The sequence below is a fragment of the Argopecten irradians genome, chromosome 3, assembly GCF_041381155.1.
Source record: "Argopecten irradians isolate NY chromosome 3, Ai_NY, whole genome shotgun sequence".
Taxonomy (NCBI): domain Eukaryota; kingdom Metazoa; phylum Mollusca; class Bivalvia; order Pectinida; family Pectinidae; genus Argopecten; species Argopecten irradians.
In genome coordinates, this window is record NC_091136.1 from 29920082 (window position 1) to 29947312 (window position 27231).

A 27231-nucleotide genomic window follows, 5' to 3' on the forward strand; every position below is an offset into this window, starting at 1 on the left:
AACGCATTAATAATATACAAACACACAAAACCCCTAATTTGATTTAAACGCATTTTGGATACACATAAAAAACAAATCTGATTCAAACGCATTAATGATGCATACCAAACATAAGATTTAGTGCAAAATAATGATACACATCTATGAAACATTGACACTGATTCTCTATAATAGATTAGCCTGTACCTAATAGCAAGTTCAACAAAATGAGCAAAAATAGCAGGAGAGTCTGCTTTTGCTGTTTTTACCATTTTGTAAGATTAAAAAATACTATATTTTTATCAATAAGGAGGAATAGGAAAACCTACAAAAGAATGTGTCTATTTGACTGTTGGCATGAAGATCCGATTGTTTTGTGTAGTTTTGTATATCCATGAACAAATGCATATGCACGATGAATGGATTATTCAATATTGCTAAATGGATAATAAATTTTATATTAACATTACTGCACGGAATTTTGAGAGTTGTTTTGTGAATCTTATACTTTTATCTATCGTAATTCGTCTACAAACATATGTTTAGTATAATGTAAAAATTACCTACCTACTACGGAAAGCCATAATCTTCTGATTTTGCTTTAGATGATGTAATTTGTTTATATATTTGTTGTGATCCTAAATACCAAATTCATGAAAATGAAGCATGACCGTAACATATGATCTCGCTTATAACCATACATAGTCTTTATTTCCTCCAAAACATGAAGATTTCATACGTTCTCGGTCGATAATTTTTCTTTGGTCAATAAAACACGCATCGACCTCATCAAAATGCTATTATTGTATAATATAAAACTTTTCAAATATTTTTTGCAAAGCAGAGGAAAGTGTGTCACGATAACCATTAACATCCATCTTGGTGATGTAATTTTTTATATATTTGTTGTGATCCTAAATACCAAAGTCATGAAAATGAAGCATGACCGTAACATATCATCTCGCCTATATATATGATCAATTGAGCATCGACATATATAAATCATAACTGTAAGAAGAACATAAGGAAACTTTTGCAACTTTCTCAAAATTCTGTTTTCTTGTTTATCTTGGTTTCAAAGAGTTGTATCCCTTGAATCAAGACGGTCGACGCAATCAAAACTACACAGGTACCATAAGAATCACGTTCAAAAAAGTTTTTGCTTAGTGTTGAATAGACTTTCAACATTTTACTACAAACGAACCACGGTCAAGAAACGTTTTCCGTCTTTTTAAATGCTAAATATGATAAATAAGTTATTTTTCAAATCTTTATGAATCACTTTATGATAATAAAATTAGGTTATTTTCATATCTAAATTAATGATTTTCGAGATGTCTAAATATTCTCTTTGCCCCAATTATCAAAATACATTGTCGTCTGGTTTGAATATTTGACTAGGATAGAAAATGAGAGCACGACACTGTGATTCAAGCCTACCACTCACCGAAAAAAATCAGTTAGGGTCTTATATGTATACTTGCTCAATAAGTTTATTTCAATATTGCGTTTCCTTATTGTTAAAAAACCTCACAACTTTCATCTTTTTATAACATACGAAATACGTTGATGAAAAGTTTCCGTCTTTGTAAAAGGTTAATATGATAATAAAATAAGATTATACTTATATCTATATAATGTTTTTAGATGTATAAATATTTTATTTGCCCCAATTATCAAAATACATTGTCGTCTGGTTTGAATATTTGACTAGGATAGAAAATGAGACCACAAAACTGTGATTCAAGACTACGGCTCACCGCAAAAATTCAGTCGAGGTCTTATATATATACTCGCTCAAATAAATTGTTGATCACTCTGGTTTCTCTTCATAACCCACGAATAAATCTTTCGCCTTTTACTAAAGATTTCCGTGGAGAGGAACAATATTGAGTATTTACTCATTTTTCTAACCCTGTATTACACAGGGTAACAAAAGCATAACATATGAAATGGATCTCCTTTGATAACTTTTAAGTCTCATTTAATTGCTCAAAAACAACAATGAAAAATATTCAAAGTGATAAAAAACATTGTTAGACTCTCTTTCTGATGTAGCTGAATATTTTGACCGATATCAACCTGGAATAAAACATTTTTCTAACCCTATATAATACTTGGTAACAAAAACATCAAAGAAGAATTTCGTAACCTTTTAGCTTCATTACCTAGCTCAAACAGCTTATTGAATGATAGAAATAAAGTATACAATTAAGCCTGAAAAATGTCGAGACTCATTTTCTGATGCAGCTGAATATTCTGACCGAATTCAACCTGAAACAGGAATTTTGAATCTGCTGAAGAATAACATCTCTGAGATCAAAATAATATCTGAGCGATGGTTGATAGAATCGCAATGAAGATACGTTCCTTTTCTACTAGGCATCTGAAAGCAACATATTTTCTTTCGAAGATGATGAATGAGAAATATATCGGTGATCACCAAAGTGTATTTCAATATTGCGTTTCCTTAGTGTTAAAAAACCTAACAACTTTCATCCTTTGACTACATATGAAATACGTTGATGAAACGTTTTCCGTCTTTGTAAAAGGTTAATATGATAATAAAATTAGAGTATTCTTATATCTATATAATGTTTTGAGATGTATGAATGTTCTATTTGCCCCAATTATCAAAATACATTGTCGTCTGGTTTGAATATTTGACTAGGATAGAAAATGAGAGCACAAAACTGTGATTCATGCCTACCGCTCACCGCAAAAATTCAGTCGAGGTCTTATATATATACTCGCTCAAATAAATTGTTGATCACTCTGGTTTCTCTTCATAACCACGAATAAATCTTTCGCCTTTTACTAAAGATTTCCGTGGAGAGGAACAATATTGAGTATTTACTCATTTTTCTAACCCTGTATTACACAGGGTAACAAAAGCATAACATATGAAATGGATCTCCTTTGATAACTTTTAAGTCTCATTTAATTGCTCAAAAACAACAATGAAAAATATTCAAAGTGATAAAAAAACATTGTTAGACTCTCTTTCTGATGTAGCTGAATATTTTGACCGGTATCAACCTGGAATAAAACATTTTTCTAACACTATATAATACTTGGACACAAAAACATAAAAGAAGAATTTCGTAACCTTTTAGCTTCATTACCTAGCTCAAACAGCTTATTGAATGATAGAAATAAAGTATACAATTAAGCCTGAAAAATGTCGAGACTCATTTTCTGATGCAGCTGAATATTCTGACCGAATTCAACCTGAAACAGGAATTTTGAATCTGCTGAAGAATAACATCTCTGAGATCAAAATAATATCTGAGCGATGGTTGATAGAATCTCAATGAAGATACGTTCCTTTTCTACTAGGCATCTGAAAGCAACATATTTTCTTTCGAAGATGATGAATGAGAAATATATCGGTGATCACCAAAGTGTACTTCAATATTGCGTTTCCTTAGTGTTAAAAACCCCAACAACTTTCATCCTTTGACTACATATGAAATACGTTGATGAAACGTTTTCCGTCTTTGTAAAAGGTTAATATGATAATAAAATTAGAGTATTCTTATATCTATATAATGTTTTGAGATGTATGAATATTCTATTTGCCCCAATTATCAAAATACATTGTCGTCTGGTTTGAATATTTGACTAGGATAGAAAATGAGAGCACAAAACTGTGATTCAAGCCTACCGCTCACCGCAAAAATTCAGTCGAGGTCTTATATATATACTCGCTCAAATAAATTGTTGATCACTCTGGTTTCTCTTCATAACCACGAATAAATCTTTCGCCTTTTACTAAAGATTTCCGTGGAGAGGAACAATATTGAGTATTTACTCATTTTTCTAACCCTGTATTACACAGGGTAACAAAAGCATAACATATGAAATGGATCTCCTTTGATAACTTTTAAGTCTCATTTAATTGCTCAAAAACAACAATGAAAAATATTCAAAGTGATAAAAAACATTGTTAGACTCTCTTTCTGATGTAGCTGAATATTTTGACCGATATCAACCTGGAATAAAACATTTTTCTAACACTATATAATACTTGGTAACAAAAACATAAAAGAAGAATTTCGTAACCTTTTAGCTTCATTACTTAGCTCAAACAGCTTATTGAATAATAGAAATAAAGTATACAATTAAGCCTGAAAAATGTCGAGACTCATTTTCTGATGCAGCTGAATATTCTGACCGAATTCAACCTGAAACAGGAATTTTGAATCTGCTGAAGAATAACATCTCTGAGATCAAAATAATATCTGAGCGATGGTTGATAGAATCGCAATGAAGATACGTTCCTTTTCTACTAGGCATCTGAAAGCAACATATTTTCTTTCGAAGATGATGAATGAGAAATATATCGGTGATCACCAAAGTGTATTTCAATATTGCGTTTCCTTAGTGTTAAAAACCCCAACAACTTTCATCCTTTGACTACATATGAAATACGTTGATGAAACGTTTCCGTCTTTGTAAAAGGTTAATATGATAATAAAATTAGAGTATTCTTATATCTATATAATGTTTTAGATGTATGAATATTCTATTTGCCCCAATTATCAAAATACATTGTCGTCTGGTTTGAATATTTGACTAGGATAGAAAATGAGAGCACAAAACTGTGATTTCAAGCCTACCGCTCACCGCAAAAATTCAGCCGAGGTCTTATATATATACTCGCTCAAATAAATTGTTGGTCACTCTGGTTTCTCTTCATAACCACGAATAAATCTTTCGCCTTTTACTAAAGATTTCCGTGGAGAGGAACAATATTGAGTATTTACTCATTTTTCTAACCCTGTATTACACAGGGTAACAAAAGTATAACATATGAAATGGATCTCCTTTGATAACTTTTAAGTCTTATTTAATTGATCAAAAACAACAATGAAAAATATTCAAAGTGATAAAAAACATTTTTAGACTCTCTTTCTGATGTAGCTGAATATTTTGACCGATATCAACCTGGAATGAAACATTTTTCTAACCCTATATAATACTTGGTAACAGAAACATAAAAGAAGAATTTCGTAACCTTTTAGCTTCATTACTTAGCTCAAACAGCTTATTGAATGATAGAAATAAAGTATACAATTAAGCCTGAAAAATGTCAAGACTCATTTTCTGATGCAGCTGAATATTCTGACCAAATTCAACCTGAAACAGGAATTTTGAATCTGCTGAAGAATAACATCTCTGAGATCAAAATAATATCTGAGCGATGGTTGATAGAATCTCAATGAAGATACGTTCCTTTTCTACTAGGCATTGGAAAGCAACATATTTTCTTTCGAAGATGATGAATGAGAAATATATCGGTGATCACCAAAGTGTATTTCAATATTGCGTTTCCTTAGTGTTAAAAAACCCCACAACTTTCATCCTTTGACTACATATGAAATACGTTGATGAAACGTTTTCCGTCTTTGTAAAAGGTTAATATGATAATAAAATTAGAGTATTCTTATATCTATATAATGTTTTGAGATGTATGAATGTTCTATTTGCCCCAATTATCAAAATACATTGTCGTCTGGTTTGAATATTTGACTAGGATAGAAAATGAGAGCACAAAACTGTGATTCAAGCCTACCGCTCACCGCAAAAATTCAGTCGAGGTCTTATATATATACTCGCTCAAATAAATTGTTGATCACTCTGGTTTCTCTTCATAACCACGAATAAATCTTTCGCCTTTTACTAAAGATTTCCGTGGAGAGGAACAATATTGAGTATTTACTCATTTTTCTAACCCTGTATTACACAGGGTAACAAAAGCATAACATATGAAATGGATCTCCTTTGATAACTTTTAAGTCTCATTTAATTGCTCAAAAACAACAATGAAAAATATTCAAAGTGATAAAAAAACATTGTTAGACTCTCTTTCTGATGTAGCTGAATATTTTGACCGGTATCAACCTGGAATAAAACATTTTTCTAACCCTATATAATACTTGGTAACAAAAACATAAAAGAAGAATTTCGTAACCTTTTAGCTTCATTACCTAGCTCAAACAGCTTATTGAATAATAGAAATAAAGTATACAATTAAGCCTGAAAAATGTCGAGACTCATTTTCTGATGCAGCTGAATATTCTGACCGAATTCAACCTGAAACAGGAATTTTGAATCTGCTGAAGAATAACATCTCTGAGATCAAAATAATATCTGAGCGATGGTTGATAGAATCTCAATGAAGATACGTTCCATTTCTACTAGGCATCTGAAAGCAACATATTTTCTTTCGAAGATGATGAATGAGAAATATATCGGTGATCACCAAAGTGTATTTCAATATTGCGTTTCCTTAGTGTTAAAAACCCCAACAACTTTCATCCTTTGACTACATATGAAATACGTTGATGAAACGTTTTCCGTCTTTGTAAAAGGTTAATATGATAATAAAATTAGAGTATTCTTATATCTATATAATGTTTTGAGATGTATGAATATTCTATTTGCCCCAATTATCAAAATACATTGTCGTCTGGTTTGAATATTTGACTAGGATAGAAAATGAGAGCACAAAACTGTGATTCAAGCCTACCGCTCACCGCAAAAATTCAGTCGAGGTCTTATATATATACTCGCTCAAATAAATTGTTGGTCACTCTGGTTTCTCTTCATAACCACGAATAAATCTTTCGCCTTTTACTAAAGATTTCCGTGGAGAGGAACAATATTGAGTATTTACTCATTTTTCTAACCCTGTATTACACAGGGTAACAAAAGCATAACATATGAAATGGATCTCCTTTGATAACTTTTAAGTCTCATTTAATTGCTCAAAAACAACAATGAAAAATATTCAAAGTGATAAAAAACATTGTTAGACTCTCTTTCTGATGTAGCTGAATATTTTGACCGATATCAACCGGGAATGAAACATTTTTCTAACCCTATATAATACTTGGTAACAAAAACATAAAAGAAGAATTTCGTAACCTTTTAGCTTCATTACTTAGCTCAAACAGCTTATTGAATAATAGAAATAAAGTATACAATTAAGCCTGAAAAATGTCGAGACTCATTTTCTGATGCAGCTGAATATTCTGACCGAATTCAACCTGAAACAGGAATTTTGAATCTGCTGAAGAATAACATCTCTGAGATCAAAATAATATCTGAGCGATGGTTGATAGAATCTCAATGAAGATACGTTCCTTTTCTACTAGGCATCTGAAAGCAACATATTTTCTTTCGAAGATGATGAATGAGAAATATATCGGTGATCACCAAAGTGTATTTCAATATTGCGTTTCCTTAGTGTTAAAAAACCCCAACAACTTTCATCCTTTGACTACATATGAAATACGTTGATGAAACGTTTTCCGTCTTTGTAAAAGGTTAATATGATAATAAAATTAGGTTATTTTCATATCTAAATTAATGATTTTCGAGATGTCTAAATATTCTCTTTGCCCCAATTATCAAAATACATTGTCGTCTGGTTTGAATATTTGACTAGGATAGAAAATGAGAGCACAAAACTGTGATTCAAGCCTACCGCTCACCGCAAAAATTCAGTCGAGGTCTTTATATATATACTCGCTCAAATAAATTGTTGATCACTCTGGTTTCTCTTCATAACCACGAATAAATCTTTCGCCTTTTACTAAAGATTTCCGTGGAGAGGAACAATATTGAGTATTTACTCATTTTTCTAACCCTGTATTACACAGGGTAACAAAAGCATAACATATGAAATGGATCTCCTTTGATAACTTTTAAGTCTCATTTAATTGCTCAAAAACAACAATGAAAAATATTCAAAGTGATAAAAAACATTGTTAGACTCTCTTTCTGATGTAGCTGAATATTTTGACCGATATCAACCTGGAATGAAACATTTTTCTAACCCTATATAATACTTGGTAACAAAAACATAAAAGAAGAATTTCGTAACCTTTTAGCTTCATTACTTAGCTCAAACAGCTTATTGAATATAGAAATAAAGTATACAATTAAGCCTGAAAAATGTCGAGACTCATTTTCTGATGCAGCTGAATATTCTGACCGAATTCAACCTGAAACAGGAATTTTGAATCTGCTGAAGAATAACATCTCTGAGATCAAAATAATATCTGAGCGATGGTTGATAGAATCTCAATGAAGATACGTTCCTTTTCTACTAGGCATCTGAAAGCAACATATTTTCTTTCGAAGATGATGAATGAGAAATATATCGGTGATCACCAAAGTGTATTTCAATATTGCGTTTCCTTAGTGTTAAAAAACCCCACAACTTTCATCCTTTGACTACATATGAAATACGTTGATGAAACGTTTCCGTCTTTGTAAAAGGTTAATATGATAATAAAATTAGAGTATTCTTTATCTATATAATGTTTTGAGATGTATGAATATTCTATTTGCCCCAATTATCAAAATACATTGTCGTCTGGTTTGAATATTTGACTAGGATAGAAAATGAGAGCACAAAACTGTGATTCAAGCCTACCGCTCACCGCAAAAATTCAGTCGAGGTCTTATATATTACTCGCTCAAATAAATTGTTGATCACTCTGGTTTCTCTTCATAACCACGAATAAATCTTTCGCCTTTTACTAAAGATTTCCGTGGAGAGGAACAATATTGAGTATTTACTCATTTTTCTAACCCTGTATTACACAGGGTAACAAAAGCATAACATATGAAATGGATCTCCTTTGATAACTTTTAAGTCTCATTTAATTGCTCAAAAACAACAATGAAAAATATTCAAAGTGATAAAAAAACATTGTTAGACTCTCTTTCTGATGTAGCTGAATATTTTGACCGATATCAACCTGGAATAAACATTTTTCTAACCCTATATAATACTTGGTAACAAAAACATAAAAGAAGAATTTCGTAACCTTTTAGCTTCATTACCTAGCTCAAACAGCTTATTGAATGATAGAAATAAAGTATACAATTAAGCCTGAAAAATGTCGAGACTCATTTTCTGATGCAGCTGAATATTCTGACCGAATTCAACCTGAAACAGGAATTTTGAATCTGCTGAAGAATAACATCTCTGAGATCAAAATAATATCTGAGCGATGGTTGATAGAATCGCAATGAAGATACGTTCCATTTCTACTAGGCATCTGAAAGCAACATATTTTCTTTCGAAGATGATGAATGAGAAATATATCGGTGATCACCAAAGTGTATTTCAATATTGCGTTTCCTTAGTGTTAAAAAACCCCAACAACTTTCATCCTTTGACTACATATGAAATACGTTGATGAAACGTTTTCCGTCTTTGTAAAAGGTTAATATGATAATAAAATTAGAGTATTCTTATATCTATATAATGTTTTGAGATGTATGAATGTTCTATTTGCCCCAATTATCAAAATACATTGTCGTCTGGTTTGAATATTTGACTAGGATAGAAAATGAGAGCACAAAACTGTGATTCAAGCCTACCGCTCACCATAGAAATTAAGTCGAGGTCTTATATATATACTCGCTCAAATAAATTGTTGATCACTCTGGTTTCTCTTCATAACCACGAATAAATCTTTCGCCTTTTACTAAAGATTTCCGTGGAGAGGAACAATATTGAGTATTTACTCATTTTTCTAACCCTGTATTACACAGGGTAACAAAAGCATAACATATGAAATGGATCTCCTTTGATAACTTTTAAGTCTCATTTAATTGCTCAAAAAACAACAATGAAAAATATTCAAAGTGATAAAAAACATTGTTAGACTCTCTTTCTGATGTAGCTGAATATTTTGACCGTATCAACCTGGAATAAAACATTTTTCTAACACTATATAATACTTGGTAACAAAAACATAAAAGAAGAATTTCGTAACCTTTTAGCTTCATTACCTAGCTCAAACAGCTTATTGAATAATAGAAATAAAGTATACAATTAAGCCTGAAAAATGTCGAGACTCATTTTCTGATGCAGCTGAATATTCTGACCGAATTCAACCTGAAACAGGAATTTTGAATCTGCTGAAGAATAACATCTCTGAGATCAAAATAATATCTGAGCGATGGTTGATAGAATCGCAATGAAGATACGTTCCATTTCTACTAGGCATCTGAAAGCAACATATTTTCTTTCGAAGATGATGAATGAGAAATATATCGGTGATCACCAAAGTGTATTTCAATATTACGTTTCCTTAGTGTTAAAAAACCCCAACAACTTTCATCCTTTGACTACATATGAAATACGTTGATGAAACGTTTTCCGTCTTTGTAAAAGGTTAATATGATAATAAAATTAGAGTATTCTTATATCTATATAATGTTTTGAGATGTATGAATGTTCTATTTGCCCCAATTATCAAAATACATTGTCGTCTGGTTTGAATATTTGACTAGGATAGAAAAGGAGAGCACAAAACTGTAATTCATGCCTACCGCTCACCGCAAAAATTCAGTCGAGGTCTTATATATATACTCGCTCAAATAAATTGTTGATCACTCTGGTTTCTCTTCATAACCACGAATAAATCTTTCGCCTTTTACTAAAGATTTCCGTGGAGAGGAACAATATTGAGTATTTACTCATTTTTCTAACCCTGTATTACACAGGGTAACAAAAGCATAACATATGAAATGGATCTCCTTTGATAACTTTTAAGTCTCATTTAATTGCTCAAAAACAACAATGAAAAATATTCAAAGTGATAAAAAAACATTGTTAGACTCTCTTTCTGATGCAGCTGAATATTTTGACCGATATCAACCTGGAATAAACATTTTTCTAACCCTATATAATACTTGGTAACAAAAACATCAAAGAAGAATTTCGTAACCTTTTAGCTTCATTACTTAGCTCAAACAGCTTATTGAATAATAGAAATAAAGTATACAATTAAGCCTGAAAAATGTCGAGACTCATTTTCTGATGCAGCTGAATATTCTGACCGAATTCAACCTGAAACAGGAATTTTGAATCTGCTGAAGAATAACATCTCTGAGATCAAAATAATATCTGAGCGATGGTTGATAGAATCTCAATGAAGATACGTTCCTTTTCTACTAGGCATCTGAAAGCAACATATTTTCTTTCGAAGATGATGAATGAGAAATATATCGGTGATCACCAAAGTGTATTTCAATATTGCGTTTCCTTAGTGTTAAAAAACCCAACAACTTTCATCCTTTGACTACATATGAAATACGTTGATGAAACGTTTTCCGTCTTTGTAAAAGGTTAATAATGATAATAATAAAATTAGAGTATTCTTATATCTATATAATGTTTTGAGATGTATGAATGTTCTATTTGCCCCAATTATCAAAATACATTGTCGTCTGGTTTGAATATTTGACTAGGATAGAAAATGAGAGCACAAAACTGTGATTCAAGCCTACCGCTCACCGCAAAAATTCAGTCGAGGTCTTATATATATACTCGCTCAAATAAATTGTTGATCACTCTGGTTTCTCTTCATAACCACGAATAAATCTTTCGCCTTTTACTAAAGATTTCCGTGGAGAGGAACAATATTGAGTATTTACTCATTTTTCTAACCCTGTATTACACAGGGTAACAAAAGCATAACATATGAAATGGATCTCCTTTGATAACTTTTAAGTCTCATTTAATTGCTCAAAAACAACAATGAAAAATATTCAAAGTAAAAAAACATTGTTAGACTCTCTTTCTGATGTAGCTGAATATTTTGACCGATATCAACCTGGAATGAAACATTTTTCTAACCCTATATAATACTTGGTAACAAAAACATAAAAGAAGAATTTCGTAACCTTTTAGCTTCATTACCTAGCTCAAACAGCTTATTGAATAATAGAAATAAAGTATACAATTAAGCCTGAAAAATGTCGAGACTCATTTTCTGATGCAGCTGAATATTCTGACCGAATTCAACCTGAAACAGGAATTTTGAATCTGCTGAAGAATAACATCTCTGAGATCAAAATAATATCTGAGCGATGGTTGATAGAATCTCAATGAAGATACGTTCCTTTTCTACTAGGCATCTGAAAGCAACATATTTTCTTTCGAAGATGATGAATGAGAAATATATCGGTGATCACCAAAGTGTATTTCAATATTGCGTTTCCTTAGTGTTAAAAACCCAACAACTTTCATCCTTTGACTACATATGAAATACGTTGATGAAACGTTTTCCGTCTTTGTAAAAGGTTAATATGATAATAAAATTAGAGTATTCTTATATCTATATAATGTTTTGAGATGTATGAATATTCTATTTGCCCCAATTATCAAAATACATTGTCGTCTGGTTTGAATATTTGACTAGGATAGAAAATGAGAGCACAAAACTGTGATTCAAGCCTACCGCTCACCGCAAAAATTCAGTCGAGGTCTTATATATATACTCGCTCAAATAAATTGTTGATCACTCTGGTTTCTCTTCATAACCACGAATAAATCTTTCGCCTTTTACTAAAGATTTCCGTGGAGAGGAACAATATTGAGTATTTACTCATTTTTCTAACCCTGTATTACACAGGGTAACAAAAGCATAACATATGAAATGGATCTCCTTTGATAACTTTTAAGTCTCATTTAATTGCTCAAAAACAACAATGAAAAATATTCAAAGTGATAAAAAACATTGTTAGACTCTCTTTCTGATGTAGCTGAATATTTTGACCGGTATCAACCTGGAATAAAACATTTTTCTAACCCTATATAATACTTGGTAACAAAAACATAAAAGAAGAATTTCGTAACCTTTTAGCTTCATTACCTAGCTCAAACAGCTTATTGAATAATAGAAATAAAGTATACAATTAAGCCTGAAAAATGTCGAGACTCATTTTCTGATGCAGCTGAATATTCTGACCGAATTCAACCTGAAACAGGAATTTTGAATCTGCTGAAGAATAACATCTCTGAGATCAAAATAATATCTGAGCGATGGTTGATAGAATCTCAATGAAGATACGTTCCTTTTCTACTAGGCATCTGAAAGCAACATATTTTCTTTCGAAGATGATGAATGAGAAATATATCGGTGATCACCAAAGTGTATTTCAATATTGCGTTTCCTTAGTGTTAAAAAACCCCAACAACTTTCATCCTTTGACTACATATGAAATACGTTGATGAAACGTTTTCCGTCTTTGTAAAAGGTTAATATGATAATAAAATTAGAGTATTCTTATATCTATATAATGTTTTGAGATGTATGAATATTCTATTTGCCCCAATTATCAAAATACATTGTCGTCTGGTTTGAATATTTGACTAGGATAGAAAATGAGAGCACAAAACTGTGATTCAAGCCTACCGCTCACCGCAAAAATTCAGTCGAGGTCTTATATATATACTCGCTCAAATAAATTGTTGATCACTCTGGTTTCTCTTCATAACCACGAATAAATCTTTCGCCTTTTACTAAAGATTTCCGTGGAGAGGAACAATATTGAGTATTTACTCATTTTTCTAACCCTGTATTACACAGGGTAACAAAAGCATAACATATGAAATGGATCTCCTTTGATAACTTTTAAGTCTCATTTAATTGCTCAAAAACAACAATGAAAAATATTCAAAGTGATAAAAAAACATTGTTAGACTCTCTTTCTGATGTAGCTGAATATTTTGACCGATATCAACCTGGAATAAAACATTTTTCTAACCCTATATAATACTTGGTAACAAAAACATCAAAGAAGAATTTCGTAACCTTTTAGCTTCATTACTTAGCTCAAACAGCTTATTGAATAATAGAAATAAAGTATACAATTAAGCCTGAAAAATGTCGAGACTCATTTTCTGATGCAGCTGAATATTCTGACCGAATTCAACCTGAAACAGGAATTTTGAATCTGCTGAAGAATAACATCTCTGAGATCAAAATAATATCTGAGCGATGGTTGATAGAATCTCAATGAAGATAATTTTGAATTCAATACATTGTCATTTCAAACAGTTTGAATATTTATCTGAGTTTAACATCAAAACGTTAAATGAAATCGTTTTCATTTGAACAAAATATTTGATAAAAAATAAATGAATTATAATAAATCTTTTCATATTAATAATTATTCTTGAAGTTCGGTAAACTGAAATATTTAATCGTCAATAAAACATTTTTGCCAAATAAAGATCAAAATATCAAATATCTGGAATATACCTGGTTTGAAAACTTGATATTCTAATAAATGACTAAAATTGAAAAAAATCATGATATCTCACCTTTTAAGAACTTACTAAAACATTTATTTTGAGTATCTTAATTTTCTAACAAAAATAATACAAAAAATCTTTCGATTTACTAATTCTGATCAATCTCCTTTATTACTTTTAAGTCTCATTTAATTGCTCATAAATTTGAACAACAATGAAAAATATTCAAAGTGATATATTTTAGATCTCTTTCTGATGCAATAGCTGAATATTTTGACCGATATAAGATTAGGAAACATATTTTCGTAACCCTATTTTACATAATTGGTAAAAAAACATTAGAAATAACAAGTAATTCAAACATTTTTTTACTTCTTTTGAACAGTTAATAATAGAAAAAGTTAATTGAGATTTACTGAAAAATGTCTTCAGGATATTTTGAATATTCTGAGGAAAAAAATTTTTAATCTGTTTAACATCACTGAATCAAAATTAAATGGATGAATTGAAAGAAATCCAATGAAGATACGTTCCTTTTTAGATTTCAAAACTTGACAATGAGATGAATTTATCAAAAATAACATTTTCAATATTTGCGTTTCCTTAGTGTAAAAAATTCGTCAGGTCTTTTTATTTAATCCATATAAAATAATGAATCTCATTAAAAATTATTGATTAATATTGAAATTGATGAATTTTTCATTAACGAATTCATTTTCGAAATTTCCGTGAAATGAATTTCTCTGGTTTAAAAGGCTTAATATAATGAAAAATTCATAACATGTTGTGTTCAATATTCTTTTTTGAGATTCTCTTTTCTACTTTGCCCATGAATAATCAAAATATTGTACTTGAAATTTTTTCGTCTCGTTAATAAATTTCTATCTTTAAAAAAAGTATGAGAGCAATAATTTGATTTTGAATAATGTCATAAATAAAAACAATTAAGCCTGTGTCTATCATTATGAATGTCATCTATTTATGATGACAAATTGGTAAAATACATGATGGTTTTGAATTGATAAATATCTTTTTGATTCAACCTTGATCAGGAATCTTTGGATAATAACATTTTTTCTTTGCCTTTTACAAATAAACTTTGAGCATTTTTCTAACCCTGTATTTCACAGGGTTCACAAAAGAATATTTATAACATTGATAATGGAAATATCATCTTTTAAAATTTGTCTCAAATTTTTTGGCAATGAAAAAAAATTCAAAGTGATAAAATTCTGATCTCTTTCAAATTATTGACCTATTTTTTGAATATGGACGTTTTCTAATTCTTATAAACTGATGAAAATTTTTCAAAAATTAAACAGGAAAAATTTCAGAGAACTCACAAATGAGGAAATTTTTTGTTTTTCATCATTTGTTTTGTTCTAACATGTAGTTTTTAAGTAAAATATCCGTCAAATACTTTGTGAAATATTTTAGATTGATCGAACTTTGAAATTTTCAATTTCCACCTCCTTTGAAAAAGGTTAATATTTTGAATAATATGTTAATGTTGCTTTTTAGTATTCTTTATTTCTTTTTAATGTATGAATTTTGTTTATTCTAAGTTTGCTCCATTGATATGGATAAAAAACATTTTTTTCTCTGGTTTGTTATTAATATAATATAGGTAAAATGAATTTCGTAACCTTTTAGCTTCATTACTAGCTCAAAAGCTTATTGTGAAATTCAATGCCTGAAAAATGTCACCTCAATGCAGCTGAATATTCAGTTCAACCTGAAACAGGAATTTTGAATATATCAACGATTTGATAGAATCTCAATGAAGTTTCTTTTCTACCATTTGAAAGCATCAACTTTTCTGACTTTTAAACATATCATAAGATAAAATTTGAATTTAAAATTAAATCGATCTTTTTTTATTTTAATTAAAATGATTAGAGTGATCTGCCATTTTTTACATTGTCGTCTGGTTGATTTTGACTAAATGTGATTCATAAAATTTAAATTTCCATAACTGAATAAATCTACGCCTTTTACTAAGATTTCCTTGGGGTGAACAATATTGAAACTCATTAACCCTTGTTATGAAATTCTAAACTTTTAAGTCCATTCCAATGAAAAATATTCATTCTGAACATAGGTTTAACCGGTCAACCTGGAATTATATAAACATTGACTAAAATAGTATATGAATTTTTCTGATTGCAAATTATTAAAAAGGAATTTTGAATTAACATTCTGAGATCAAAATAATATCTGAGCGATTTTGATAGAATGATGAGATACATTTTTACTAGGCATTCTAAAGATGATGAACAGAAATTATCGTGATCAAAGTTACTTCAATATTGCGTTTCTTAGTTCAACAACTTTCATTTTGACTACATAAAATACGTTGGAATGAAACGTTTTCCGTCTTTGTATTTCGCTATCACTTTATTCTATTTGAATTATCAAATTGTATATTGAATGAACTCTTCATGTGATTCACTGTGCCTAACCGCAAAAATTCAGTCGATGTATTTATCGCTCAAATAAATTGTTGTTTCTCTTCATACCACGAATAAATCTTTCGCCTTTTACTAAAGAATTTCCGTGGATTATTGAACTCATTTTTCTAACCCTGTATTACACAGGGTAACAAAAGCATAACAATGAAATGGATCTCCTTTGAAACTTTTAAGTCTCATTTAATTGCTCAAAAAACAACAATGAAAAATATAAAGTGACTTTGAAATGTAGCTGAATATTTGTGATATCAACCTGAAATCTCCTAATTAAGCTATTAATTTGAAACAGCTTATTTTGGAAAAATGTCGTAAAAATGCACTGACCGAATGAAACAGGAATTTTGAATCTGCTGAAGAATCATTAGATCAAAATAATATCTGAGCGATGGTTGATAGAATTTTCTACTACTGCAAATTTTTTCGAAATGAGAACAATTTTTTTGCTTCTAAATGGTTGATTTCCTGAAAGCAAACCTAATGAAATTTAATTACTTAAAAATAAATATTGATTTTATCAGGAATGGTTCATTTTCTGATTGAATCTGCTGAAAATAACATCTCTGAGATCAAAATAATATCTGAGCGATGGTTGATAGAATCTCAATGAAGATACGTTCCTTTTCTACTAGGCATCTGAAAGCAACATATTTTCTTTCGAAGATGATGAATGAGAAATATTAATCGGTGATCACCAAAGTGTATTTCAATATTGCGTTTCCTTAGTGTTAAAAACCCCAACAACTTTCATCCTTTGACTACATATGAAATACGTTGATGACGTTATGAACGTTTTTCCGTTCTTATATATATCTATATAATGTTTTGAGATGTATGAATATTCTATTTGCCCCAATTATCAAAATACATTGTCCGTCTGGTTTGAATATTTGACTAGGATAGAAAATGAGAGCACAAAACTGTGATTCAAGCCTACCGCTCACCGCAAAAATTCAGTCGAGGTCTTATATATATACTCGCTCAAATAAATTGTTGATCACTCTGGTTTCTCTTCATAACCACGAATAAATCTTTCGCCTTTTACTAAAGATTTCCGTGGAGAGGAACAATATTGAGTATTTACTCATTTTTCTAACCCTGTATTACACAGGGTAACAAAAGCATAACATATGAAATGGATCTCCTTTGATAACTTTTAAGTCTCATTTAATTGCTCAAAAACAACAATGAAAAATATTCAAAGTGATAAAAAACATTGTTAGACTCTCTTTCTGATGTAGCTGAATATTTTGACCGGTATCAACCTGGAATAAAACATTTTTCTAACCCTATATAATACTTGGTAACAAAAACATAAAAGAAGAATTTCGTAACCTTTTAGCTTCATTACCTAGCTCAAACAGCTTATTGAATAATAGAAATAAAGTATACAATTAAGCCTGAAAAATGTCAAGACTCATTTTCTGATGCAGCTGAATATTCTGACCGAATTCAACCTGAAACAGGAATTTTGAATCTGCTGAAGAATAACATCTCTGAGATCAAAATAATATCTGAGCGATGGTTGATAGAATCTCAATGAAGATACGTTCCTTTTCTACTAGGCATCTGAAAGCAACATATTTTCTTTCGAAGATGATGAATGAGAAATATATCGGTGATCACCAAAGTGTATTTCAATATTGCGTTTCCTTAGTGTTAAAAAACCCAACAACTTTCATCCTTTGACTACATATGAAATACGTTGATGAAACGTTTTCCGTCTTTGTAAAAGGTTAATATGATAATAAAATTAGAGTATTCTTATATCTATATAATGTTTTGAGATGTATGAATATTCTATTTGCCCCAATTATCAAAATACATTGTCGTCTGGTTTGAATATTTGACTAGGATAGAAAATGAGAGCACAAAACTGTGATTCAAGCCTACCGCTCACCGCAAAAATTCAGTCGAGGTCTTATATATATACTCGCTCAAATAAATTGTTGATCACTCTGGTTTCTCTTCATAACCACGAATAAATCTTTCGCCTTTTACTAAAGATTTCCGTGGAGAGGAACAATATTGAGTATTTACTCATTTTTCTAACCCTGTATTACACAGGGTAACAAAAGCATAACATATGAAATGGATCTCCTTTGATAACTTTTAAGTCTCATTTAATTGCTCAAAAACAACAATGAAAAATATTCAAAGTAATAAAAAACATTGTTAGATTCTCTTTCTGATGTAGCTGAATATTTTGACCGATATCAACCGGGAAAAAAACATTTTTCTAACCCTATATAATACTTGGTAACAAAAACATAAAAGAAGAATTTCGTAACCTTTTAGCTTCATTACCTAGCTCAAACAGCTTATTGAATAATAGAAATAAAGTATACAATTAAGCCTGAAAAATGTCGAGACTCATTTTCTGATGCAGCTGAATATTCTGACCGAATTCAACCTGAAACAGGAATTTTGAATCTGCTGAAGAATAACATCTCTGAGATCAAAATAATATCTGAGCGATGGTTGACAGAATCTCAATGAAGATACGTTCCTTTTCTACTAGGCATCTGAAAGCAGCATATTTTCTTTCGAAGATGATGAATGAGAAATATATCGGTGATCACCAAAGTGTATTTCAATATTGCGTTTCCTTAGTGTTAAAAAACCCCAACAACTTTCATCCTTTGACTACATATGAAATACGTTGATGAAACGTTTTCCGTCTTTGTAAAAGGTTAATATGATAATAAAATTAGAGTATTTTTATATCTATATAATGTTTTGAGATGTATGAATATTCTATTTGCCCCAATTATCAAAATACATTGTCGTCTGGTTTGAATATTTGACTAGGATAGAAAATGAGAGCACAAAACTGTGATTCAAGCCTACCGCTCACCGCAAAAATTCAGTCGAGGTCTTATATATATACTCGCTCAAATAAATTGTTGATCACTCTGGTTTCTCTTCATAACCACGAATAAATCTTTCGCCTTTTACTAAAGATTTCCGTGGAGAGGAACAATATTGAGTATTTACTCATTTTTCTAACCCTGTATTACACAGGGTAACAAAAGCATAACATATGAAATGGATCTCCTTTGATAACTTTTAAGTCTCATTTAATTGCTCAAAAACAACAATGAAAAATATTCAAAGTGATAAAAAACATTGTTAGACTCTCTTTCTGATGTAGCTGAATATTTTGACCGATATCAACCTGGAAAAAAACATTTTTCTAACCCTATATAATACTTGGTAACAAAAACATAAAAGAAGAATTTCGTAACCTTTTAGCTTCATTACCTAGCTCAAACAGCTTATTGAATGATAGAAATAAAGTATACAATTAAGCCTGAAAAATGTCGAGACTCATTTTCTGATGCAGCTGAATATTCTGACCGAATTCAACCTGAAACAGGAATTTTGAATCTGCTGAAGAATAACATCTCTGAGATCAAAATAATATCTGAGCGATGGTTGATAGAATCTCAATGAAGATACGTTCCTTTTCTACTAGGCATCTGAAAGCAACATATTTTCTTTCGAAGATGATGAATGAGAAATATATCGGTGATCACCAAAGTGTATTTCAATATTGCGTTTCCTTAGTGTTAAAAACCCCAACAACTTTCAACCTTTGACTACATATGAAATACGTTGATGAAACGTTTCCCGTCTTTGTAAAAGGTTAATATGATAATAAAATTAGAGTATTCTTATATCTATATAATGTTTTGAGATGTATGAATATTCTATTTGCCCCAATTATCAAAATACATTGTCGTCTGGTTTGAATATTTGACTAGGATAGAAAATGAGAGCACAAAACTGTGATTCATGCCTACCGCTCACCGCAAAAATTCAGTCGAGGTCTTATATATATACTCGCTCAAATAAATTGTTGATCACTCTGGTTTCTCTTCATAACCACGAATAAATCTTTCGCCTTTTACTAAAGATTTCCGTGGAGAGGAACAATATTGAGTATTTACTCATTTTTCTAACCCTGTATTACACAGGGTAACAAAAGCATAACATATGAAATGGATCTCCTTTGATAACTTTTAAGTCTCATTTAATTGCTCAAAAACAACAATGAAAAATATTCAAAGTGATAAAAAACATTGTTAGATTCTCTTTCTGATGTAGCTGAATATTTTGACCGGTATCAACCTGGAAAAAAACATTTTTCTAACCCTATATAATACTTGGTAACAAAAACATAAAAGAAGAATTTCGTAACCTTTTAGCTTCATTACCTAGCTCAAACAGCTTATTGCTAATAATAGAAATAAAGTATACAATTAAGCCTGAAAAATGTCGAGACTCATTTTCTGATGCAGCTGAATATTCTGACCGAATTCAACCTGAAACAGGAATTTTGAATCTGCTGAAGAATAACATCTCTGAGATCAAAATAATATCTGAGCGATGGTTGACAGAATCTCAATGAAGATACGTTCCTTTTCTACTAGGCATCTGAAAGCAGCATATTTTCTTTCGAAGATGATGAATGAGAAATATATCGGTGATCACCAAAGTGTATTTCAATATTGCGTTTCCTTAGTGTTAAAAAACCTAACAACTTTCATCCTTTGACTACATATGAAATACGTTGATGAAACGTTTTCCGTCTTTGTAAAAGGTTAATATGATAATAAAATTAGAGTATTCTTATATCTATATAATGTTTTGAGATGTATGAATATTCTATTTGCCCCAATTATCAAAATACATTGTCGTCTGGTTTGAATATTTGACTAGGATAGAAAATGAGAGCACAAAACTGTGATTCAAGCCTACCGCTCACCGCAAAAATTCAGTCGAGGTCTTATATATATACTCGCTCAAATAAATTGTTGATCACTCTGGTTTCTCTTCATAACCACGAATAAATCTTTCGCCTTTTACTAAAGATTTCCGTGGAGAGGAACAATATTGAGTATTTACTCATTTTTCTAACCCTGTATTACACAGGGTAACAAAAGCATAACATATGAAATGGATCTCCTTTGATAACTTTTAAGTCTCATTTAATTGCTCAAAAACAACAATGAAAAATATTCAAAGTGATAAAAAAACATTGTTAGACTCTCTTTCTGATGTAGCTGAATATTTTGACCGATATCAACCTGGAAAAAACATTTTTCTAACCCTATATAATACTTGGTAACAAAAACATCAAAGAAGAATTTCGTAACCTTTTAGCTTCATTACCTAGCTCAAACAGCTTATTGAATAATAGAAATAAAGTATACAATTAAGCCTGAAAAATGTCGAGACTCATTTTCTGATGCAGCTGAATATTCTGACCGAATTCAACCTGAAACAGGAATTTTGAATCTGCTGAAGAATAACATCTCTGAGATCAAAATAATATCTGAGCGATGGTTGATAGAATCTCAATGAAGATACGTTCCTTTTCTACTAGGCATCTGAAAGCAACATATTTTCTTTCGAAGATGATGAATGAGAAATATATCGGTGATCACCAAAGTGTATTTCAATATTGCGTTTCCTTAGTGTTAAAAAACCCAACAACTTTCAACCTTTGACTACATATGAAATACGTTGATGAAACGTTTTCCGTCTTTGTAAAAGGTTAATATGATAATAAAATTAGAGTATTCTTATATCTATATAATGTTTTGAGATGTATGAATATTCTATTTGCCCCAATTATCAAAATACATTGTCGTCTGGTTTGAATATTTGACTAGGATAGAAAATGAGAGCACAAAACTGTGATTCATGCCTACCGCTCACCGCAAAAATTCAGTCGAGGTCTTATATATATACTCGCTCAAATAAATTGTTGATCACTCTGGTTTCTCTTCATAACCACGAATAAATCTTTCGCCTTTTACTAAAGATTTCCGTGGAGAGGAACAATATTGAGTATTTACTCATTTTTCTAACCCTGTATTACACAGGGTAACAAAAGCATAACATATGAAATGGATCTCCTTTGATAACTTTTAAGTCTCATTTAATTGCTCAAAAACAACAATGAAAAATATTCAAAGTGATAAAAAACATTGTTAGATTCTCTTTCTGATGTAGCTGAATATTTTGACCGATATCAACCTGGAATGAAACATTTTTCTAACCCTATATAATACTTGGTAACAGAAACATAAAAGAAGAATTTCGTAACCTTTTAGCTTCATTACCTAGCTCAAACAGCTTGTTGAATAATAGAAATAAAGTATACAATTAAGCCTGAAAAATGTCGAGACTCATTTTCTGATGCAGCTGAATATTCTGACCGAATTCAACCTGAAACAGGAATTTTGAATCTGCTGAAGAATAACATCTCTGAGATCAAAATAATATCTGAGCGATGGTTGATAGAATCGCAATGAAGATACGTTCCTTTTCTACTAGGCATCTGAAAGCAGCATATTTTCTTTCGAAGATGATGAATGAGAAATATATCGGTGATCACCAAAGTGTATTTCAATATTGCGTTTCCTTAGTGTTAAAAAACCCCAACAACTTTCATCCTTTGACTACATATGAAATACGTTGATGAAACGTTTTCCGTCTTTGTAAAAGGTTAATATGATAATAAAATTAGAGTATTCTTATATCTATATAATGTTTTGAGATGTATGAATATTCTATTTGCCCCAATTATCAAAATACATTGTCGTCTGGTTTGAATATTTGACTAGGATAGAAAATGAGAGCACAAAACTGTGATTCATGCCTACCGCTCACCGCAAAAATTCAGTCGAGGTCTTATATATATACTCGCTCAAATAAATTGTTGATCACTCTGGTTTCTCTTCATAACCACGAATAAATCTTTCGCCTTTTACTAAAGATTTCCGTGGAGAGGAACAATATTGAGTATTTACTCATTTTTCTAACCCTGTATTACACAGGGTAACAAAAGCCATAACATATGAAATGGATCTCCTTTGATAACTTTTAAGTCTCATTTAATTGCTCAAAAACAACAATGAAAAATATTCAAAGTGATAAAAAACATTGTTAGACTCTCTTTCTGATGTAGCTGAATATTTTGACCGATATCAACCTGGAATAAAACCTATATCTGTTAACCCAAATACCCACTCAAATTTGACCTTAATATTCAATCACCCCCCAAAATGTTCAAAATCCAATTGTCGTTCTGGTTAGAACATTTGACACCCCAAGACCTAGATAAATGAAGAGCACAAACACCATTTTTGCCTACCACGCTCCACAAAAAAAATTCCCGAACCCCCTTATATGATACTGAGACTCAAATCACCAATTGTCTCTGCCCAACCGTCACTAAGTTGATTGTATAACCACCGATATTCCACTCCTCGCACCTCTCTAACTAAATTTCACGTGGAGAGGTATATCTTATATTCAACAATTTGTTATTCTTCACCATCCCCTGTTATTAAACAGGGTAAAACCAGCAGAACCCATAACCTGTCCATCCTTTGATAATTGTAAACCTAATCTCAAATAAATTCTCAAATAAAACAATGACTAAAAGTATTGAAATTGAAGAAAACTACATTTGTTATTACGAAACCTTTACCCCTGAAATACTTTTGACATATCAAAAAAAAGAAAAATTACATTTTTCATTCATATATGACCAACGCATTAACTAAACCACCATAAAAAAATTTAAAAAACCTTTTTATTTCCATTACCTAGCTAACGAAAACAAATTTCCCACAATAAAAATAATATTGTTAAACCAATCAAAAATTGCGATTTGGCACTCACAATTATGAATGGGTCGATAAAATACCCCTTCAGGTCCATGAATAACAACAAGGAATTTGGTATTGTACTATACACCCCATAAACTAAATCCATGAACCACACATTTAACTCACCCCCCTTCACAAAACATTCTTTCTATCCACAAATGGTTGGATCTAGACATCTCTAATGAAGTTTAACCGTATCAACTTTTCTACTCAATTTAATTCTACTTAGCCACAATTTTCCTTTCAATGCTTTCAAATATCTATCTCCCCTTAGTTCATACCTTCCCTAAAATATACTTCCTTAGTGTCCCCCAAAAACAACAACTCATTCTTTGACTACTTATGAAATACGTTGATGCAGCAATAAGAATACTTATCACCCTTCAAAAAGGCTACCATGATGACAATTAGAGTATAACTTATATAACCCCGCCATCCCCCCCCCCTTCAATGAGATGTAATGAATTGTTCCACATCCCCCTCCATTGCTCTAAACTCATCCGTTCTAAACCCCTATCGGGATGGTGTAAGAGCCCTTACACCAAATCAATACCCCTTCCCCCTCCAACAAATTCTGTAAAACCTTCAATATTTAAACCTTCCCCTCCATAATCACAATCCTACCTCCACCCCCAAAACACACCAGAAAACTATCAACAGGCTTAACTCCTAAATGATTGACTACATAAGACGAAGAACAATTGAATTTGATGATACGTATTTACGCTCTTTCTCATAAATATTAATTAATAAGAATTAAAGTTTGAACAATCTTTTACATTTCATATTTTTAGTGAAGTTGAACCCATTAATTTCACAAAATGTATTAACCTATCCTCAAATTTTTGAACTAAACTTTGTATCAATCTATTTGTCCTCCAAAAACTCTCAAACCATATGAAAATCAACTTGATAATGAAAAAATATATAGTTTTAAAAACCATAAAAATTATTAATCTCAAAGAAGCAACTTCAGAACAAAAATTCAAAATACGATCAACTAACTTAGACTCCAAACAGCTTGCATACAAATAAGTAGGTCATTATGAAATCCTAAAGGTCAGTCTACATAAACATCTAACCAGTCTAATATTAAAATACACCCGACCTCACAACTAAAATACATACAAACCTGAAAAATCTGTAATTAATTTTTTTACAAATTTCTCAAGTGGTTCTCTCGAAAACAAAATTCAATAGCTGAGTTTTACATCAGAAATAAAATACAATTCATTGTGAACACAGGGAATCCAACATATTCATTCTTCGCGAAAATTGCAAACTAGAAATCCATATCGGACACATAATAAAACCTATGCTAAACCAGGCAACCTTTCATAGAGTTATCCGCTGTAAAAACAACAACTGCTGTACAATCCCGCCCTCTCTGAGCGAAATACATTGTAATATCTGATGAAGAATACGGTTCCGATCTCCTAAAATTCAACAAATTAGAGTAGATCTTATTTAGTTTATCCAAGAGAAAGCAATGATTCTACCAATTATCTGAGCGAAATACAACCGCGAAACTGATCTCAACCGGAAGCGGTACTTGACTCTCTCCCCCAGTTTAAAGGCAACACATTTTTTCATGACCTAGTCTCCACAAACCAGCACGAGGTATTGATGATAATACTCAAACGTCTGTTTCTAAATCAAAACAATTATAATACACTAAGAGTATTCTCTATAACCATTACGGAAAAATTCTATTATTCATTTAACTGATGTTCACCCCTAAATAAAATACTTCAATTGTACCATTTTGAATACCCTGTGTCATTTCACCCTGAAGTCAGGTAAAAATGAATCAGCTACAAATTGTATCACCTCTCAATCATACTCCAAACTCAAGAACCTAACCTGCTACAAAATATTCAACATTGGAAATACCTACTTCCACTAGTGATTAACGTAAATTGTTATCACTCAGGGATTCTTTCCTGAGATGATCACCTGAGACCGAATAAATAACACACCTATCATGCAACAACCTCCTCAACCCATATACCATACATTAAACAATAATTCAACTTTCCTCAACAACTCAAATCTCTCCCCATAACCTCCCTTAATAACTCTAAAAATTCAAATCAAACAGCTTATTGAACAATACAACAACATCTTAACACGTATGCAATTAAGTCCTAACTTCTTCCTCAATCTTTTCCCTGAACACTCCAACCAATAATCAGATAAAATTAACCCCCGTACATATACACTTGTAATACAATGTTCCCCATCAGAATCATACCATTAATAACATGCTCTTAGTTCCCACAAACCTCAACCATACATCTGTCGATCTATGTACACCCCATTTATTAAATGAAGATCCTATTCAATAAAATACTAGGCAATGAATCCAACAAATCTCCAATTCGAAGAGATGATGATCTCCCAACCTATACTCACATTCTATCACCAAAGTCGCAACTTAAATCAAAATAACCGATTTCTTATTATAACCCCCAACAACTTTACATCCACATATGAACCACACATCCAAAATAATTCAATCCCCTTCCCACAAACTACCCCTTCCTTCCTCAAACAACTATTACATCTAACAACAAACCCCCACCCCATATACAACCCCCAACACAAATCTCTATCACACAGGAACAACCTCCCACTTCCATCCAAAAATCCCTTATCTCATACATCTTTATTTCCACCCCTAAATTATCACACATGGGTAACACATCTCATACCCAACAAAATGGATCCCCTTCCTCCCCATGAAAATTATAAGTTTATCACAACTAATTCCCAACACCCAACACCCTCCCCAACACTCTCACACATCCATAAAAATAAACCCCCCCCCCACCCAACCATAAATCAACAAACCGTAACCCCAAAACCCCCCTCACTTTCCTCCCTAAACCACCTACAAACACAAATACCCCCTTACACTTGCATCCTATATATACAAAACCCCCACTATTCCACCTCCCCTCCAATCCTAACCCAAGATTATCAATACACCTCTCAACATAAAACCAAACACCACCAATCC

At 31.3% G+C, this 27231-nt stretch overlaps 20 non-coding genes and 1 pseudogene across 20 annotated transcripts; all 21 read left to right on the forward strand.

The window, feature by feature from the left end:
• The first annotated feature begins 1792 nt into the window (after positions 1 to 1792).
• LOC138320212 (U5 spliceosomal RNA) lies at positions 1793 to 1910 on the forward strand. Its single transcript, XR_011208126.1, has one exon. It is a non-coding gene; the product is annotated as a U5 spliceosomal RNA (small nuclear RNA).
• An 839-nt stretch (positions 1911 to 2749) lies between these two features.
• Positions 2750 to 2866, forward strand: LOC138320194 (U5 spliceosomal RNA). The gene has a single exon (XR_011208109.1). It is a non-coding gene; the product is annotated as a U5 spliceosomal RNA (small nuclear RNA).
• An 840-nt stretch (positions 2867 to 3706) lies between these two features.
• LOC138320206 (U5 spliceosomal RNA) lies at positions 3707 to 3823 on the forward strand. The gene has a single exon (XR_011208120.1). It is a non-coding gene; the product is annotated as a U5 spliceosomal RNA (small nuclear RNA).
• An 838-nt stretch (positions 3824 to 4661) lies between these two features.
• Positions 4662 to 4778, forward strand: LOC138320218 (U5 spliceosomal RNA). Its single transcript, XR_011208130.1, has one exon. It is a non-coding gene; the product is annotated as a U5 spliceosomal RNA (small nuclear RNA).
• An 839-nt stretch (positions 4779 to 5617) lies between these two features.
• LOC138320229 (U5 spliceosomal RNA) lies at positions 5618 to 5734 on the forward strand. Its single transcript, XR_011208141.1, has one exon. It is a non-coding gene; the product is annotated as a U5 spliceosomal RNA (small nuclear RNA).
• Positions 5735 to 6574: 840 nt separating this feature from the next.
• LOC138320242 (U5 spliceosomal RNA) lies at positions 6575 to 6691 on the forward strand. The gene has a single exon (XR_011208152.1). It is a non-coding gene; the product is annotated as a U5 spliceosomal RNA (small nuclear RNA).
• An 844-nt stretch (positions 6692 to 7535) lies between these two features.
• LOC138320195 (U5 spliceosomal RNA) lies at positions 7536 to 7652 on the forward strand. Its single transcript, XR_011208110.1, has one exon. It is a non-coding gene; the product is annotated as a U5 spliceosomal RNA (small nuclear RNA).
• An 835-nt stretch (positions 7653 to 8487) lies between these two features.
• On the forward strand, positions 8488 to 8604 carry LOC138320196 (U5 spliceosomal RNA). The gene has a single exon (XR_011208111.1). It is a non-coding gene; the product is annotated as a U5 spliceosomal RNA (small nuclear RNA).
• An 840-nt stretch (positions 8605 to 9444) lies between these two features.
• On the forward strand, positions 9445 to 9561 carry LOC138320197 (U5 spliceosomal RNA). Its single transcript, XR_011208112.1, has one exon. It is a non-coding gene; the product is annotated as a U5 spliceosomal RNA (small nuclear RNA).
• Positions 9562 to 10401: 840 nt separating this feature from the next.
• On the forward strand, positions 10402 to 10518 carry LOC138320198 (U5 spliceosomal RNA). Its single transcript, XR_011208113.1, has one exon. It is a non-coding gene; the product is annotated as a U5 spliceosomal RNA (small nuclear RNA).
• An 843-nt stretch (positions 10519 to 11361) lies between these two features.
• LOC138320200 (U5 spliceosomal RNA) lies at positions 11362 to 11478 on the forward strand. Its single transcript, XR_011208114.1, has one exon. It is a non-coding gene; the product is annotated as a U5 spliceosomal RNA (small nuclear RNA).
• An 836-nt stretch (positions 11479 to 12314) lies between these two features.
• LOC138320201 (U5 spliceosomal RNA) lies at positions 12315 to 12431 on the forward strand. Its single transcript, XR_011208115.1, has one exon. It is a non-coding gene; the product is annotated as a U5 spliceosomal RNA (small nuclear RNA).
• An 840-nt stretch (positions 12432 to 13271) lies between these two features.
• LOC138320202 (U5 spliceosomal RNA) lies at positions 13272 to 13388 on the forward strand. Its single transcript, XR_011208116.1, has one exon. It is a non-coding gene; the product is annotated as a U5 spliceosomal RNA (small nuclear RNA).
• A 3175-nt stretch (positions 13389 to 16563) lies between these two features.
• LOC138320214 (U5 spliceosomal RNA) lies at positions 16564 to 16653 on the forward strand (annotated as a pseudogene).
• An 865-nt stretch (positions 16654 to 17518) lies between these two features.
• On the forward strand, positions 17519 to 17635 carry LOC138320203 (U5 spliceosomal RNA). The gene has a single exon (XR_011208117.1). It is a non-coding gene; the product is annotated as a U5 spliceosomal RNA (small nuclear RNA).
• An 839-nt stretch (positions 17636 to 18474) lies between these two features.
• On the forward strand, positions 18475 to 18591 carry LOC138320204 (U5 spliceosomal RNA). The gene has a single exon (XR_011208118.1). It is a non-coding gene; the product is annotated as a U5 spliceosomal RNA (small nuclear RNA).
• Positions 18592 to 19431: 840 nt separating this feature from the next.
• LOC138320205 (U5 spliceosomal RNA) lies at positions 19432 to 19548 on the forward strand. The gene has a single exon (XR_011208119.1). It is a non-coding gene; the product is annotated as a U5 spliceosomal RNA (small nuclear RNA).
• An 839-nt stretch (positions 19549 to 20387) lies between these two features.
• On the forward strand, positions 20388 to 20504 carry LOC138320207 (U5 spliceosomal RNA). Its single transcript, XR_011208121.1, has one exon. It is a non-coding gene; the product is annotated as a U5 spliceosomal RNA (small nuclear RNA).
• Positions 20505 to 21345: 841 nt separating this feature from the next.
• Positions 21346 to 21462, forward strand: LOC138320208 (U5 spliceosomal RNA). Its single transcript, XR_011208122.1, has one exon. It is a non-coding gene; the product is annotated as a U5 spliceosomal RNA (small nuclear RNA).
• An 839-nt stretch (positions 21463 to 22301) lies between these two features.
• On the forward strand, positions 22302 to 22418 carry LOC138320209 (U5 spliceosomal RNA). Its single transcript, XR_011208123.1, has one exon. It is a non-coding gene; the product is annotated as a U5 spliceosomal RNA (small nuclear RNA).
• An 840-nt stretch (positions 22419 to 23258) lies between these two features.
• LOC138320210 (U5 spliceosomal RNA) lies at positions 23259 to 23375 on the forward strand. The gene has a single exon (XR_011208124.1). It is a non-coding gene; the product is annotated as a U5 spliceosomal RNA (small nuclear RNA).
• Positions 23376 to 27231: the final 3856 nt, after the last annotated feature.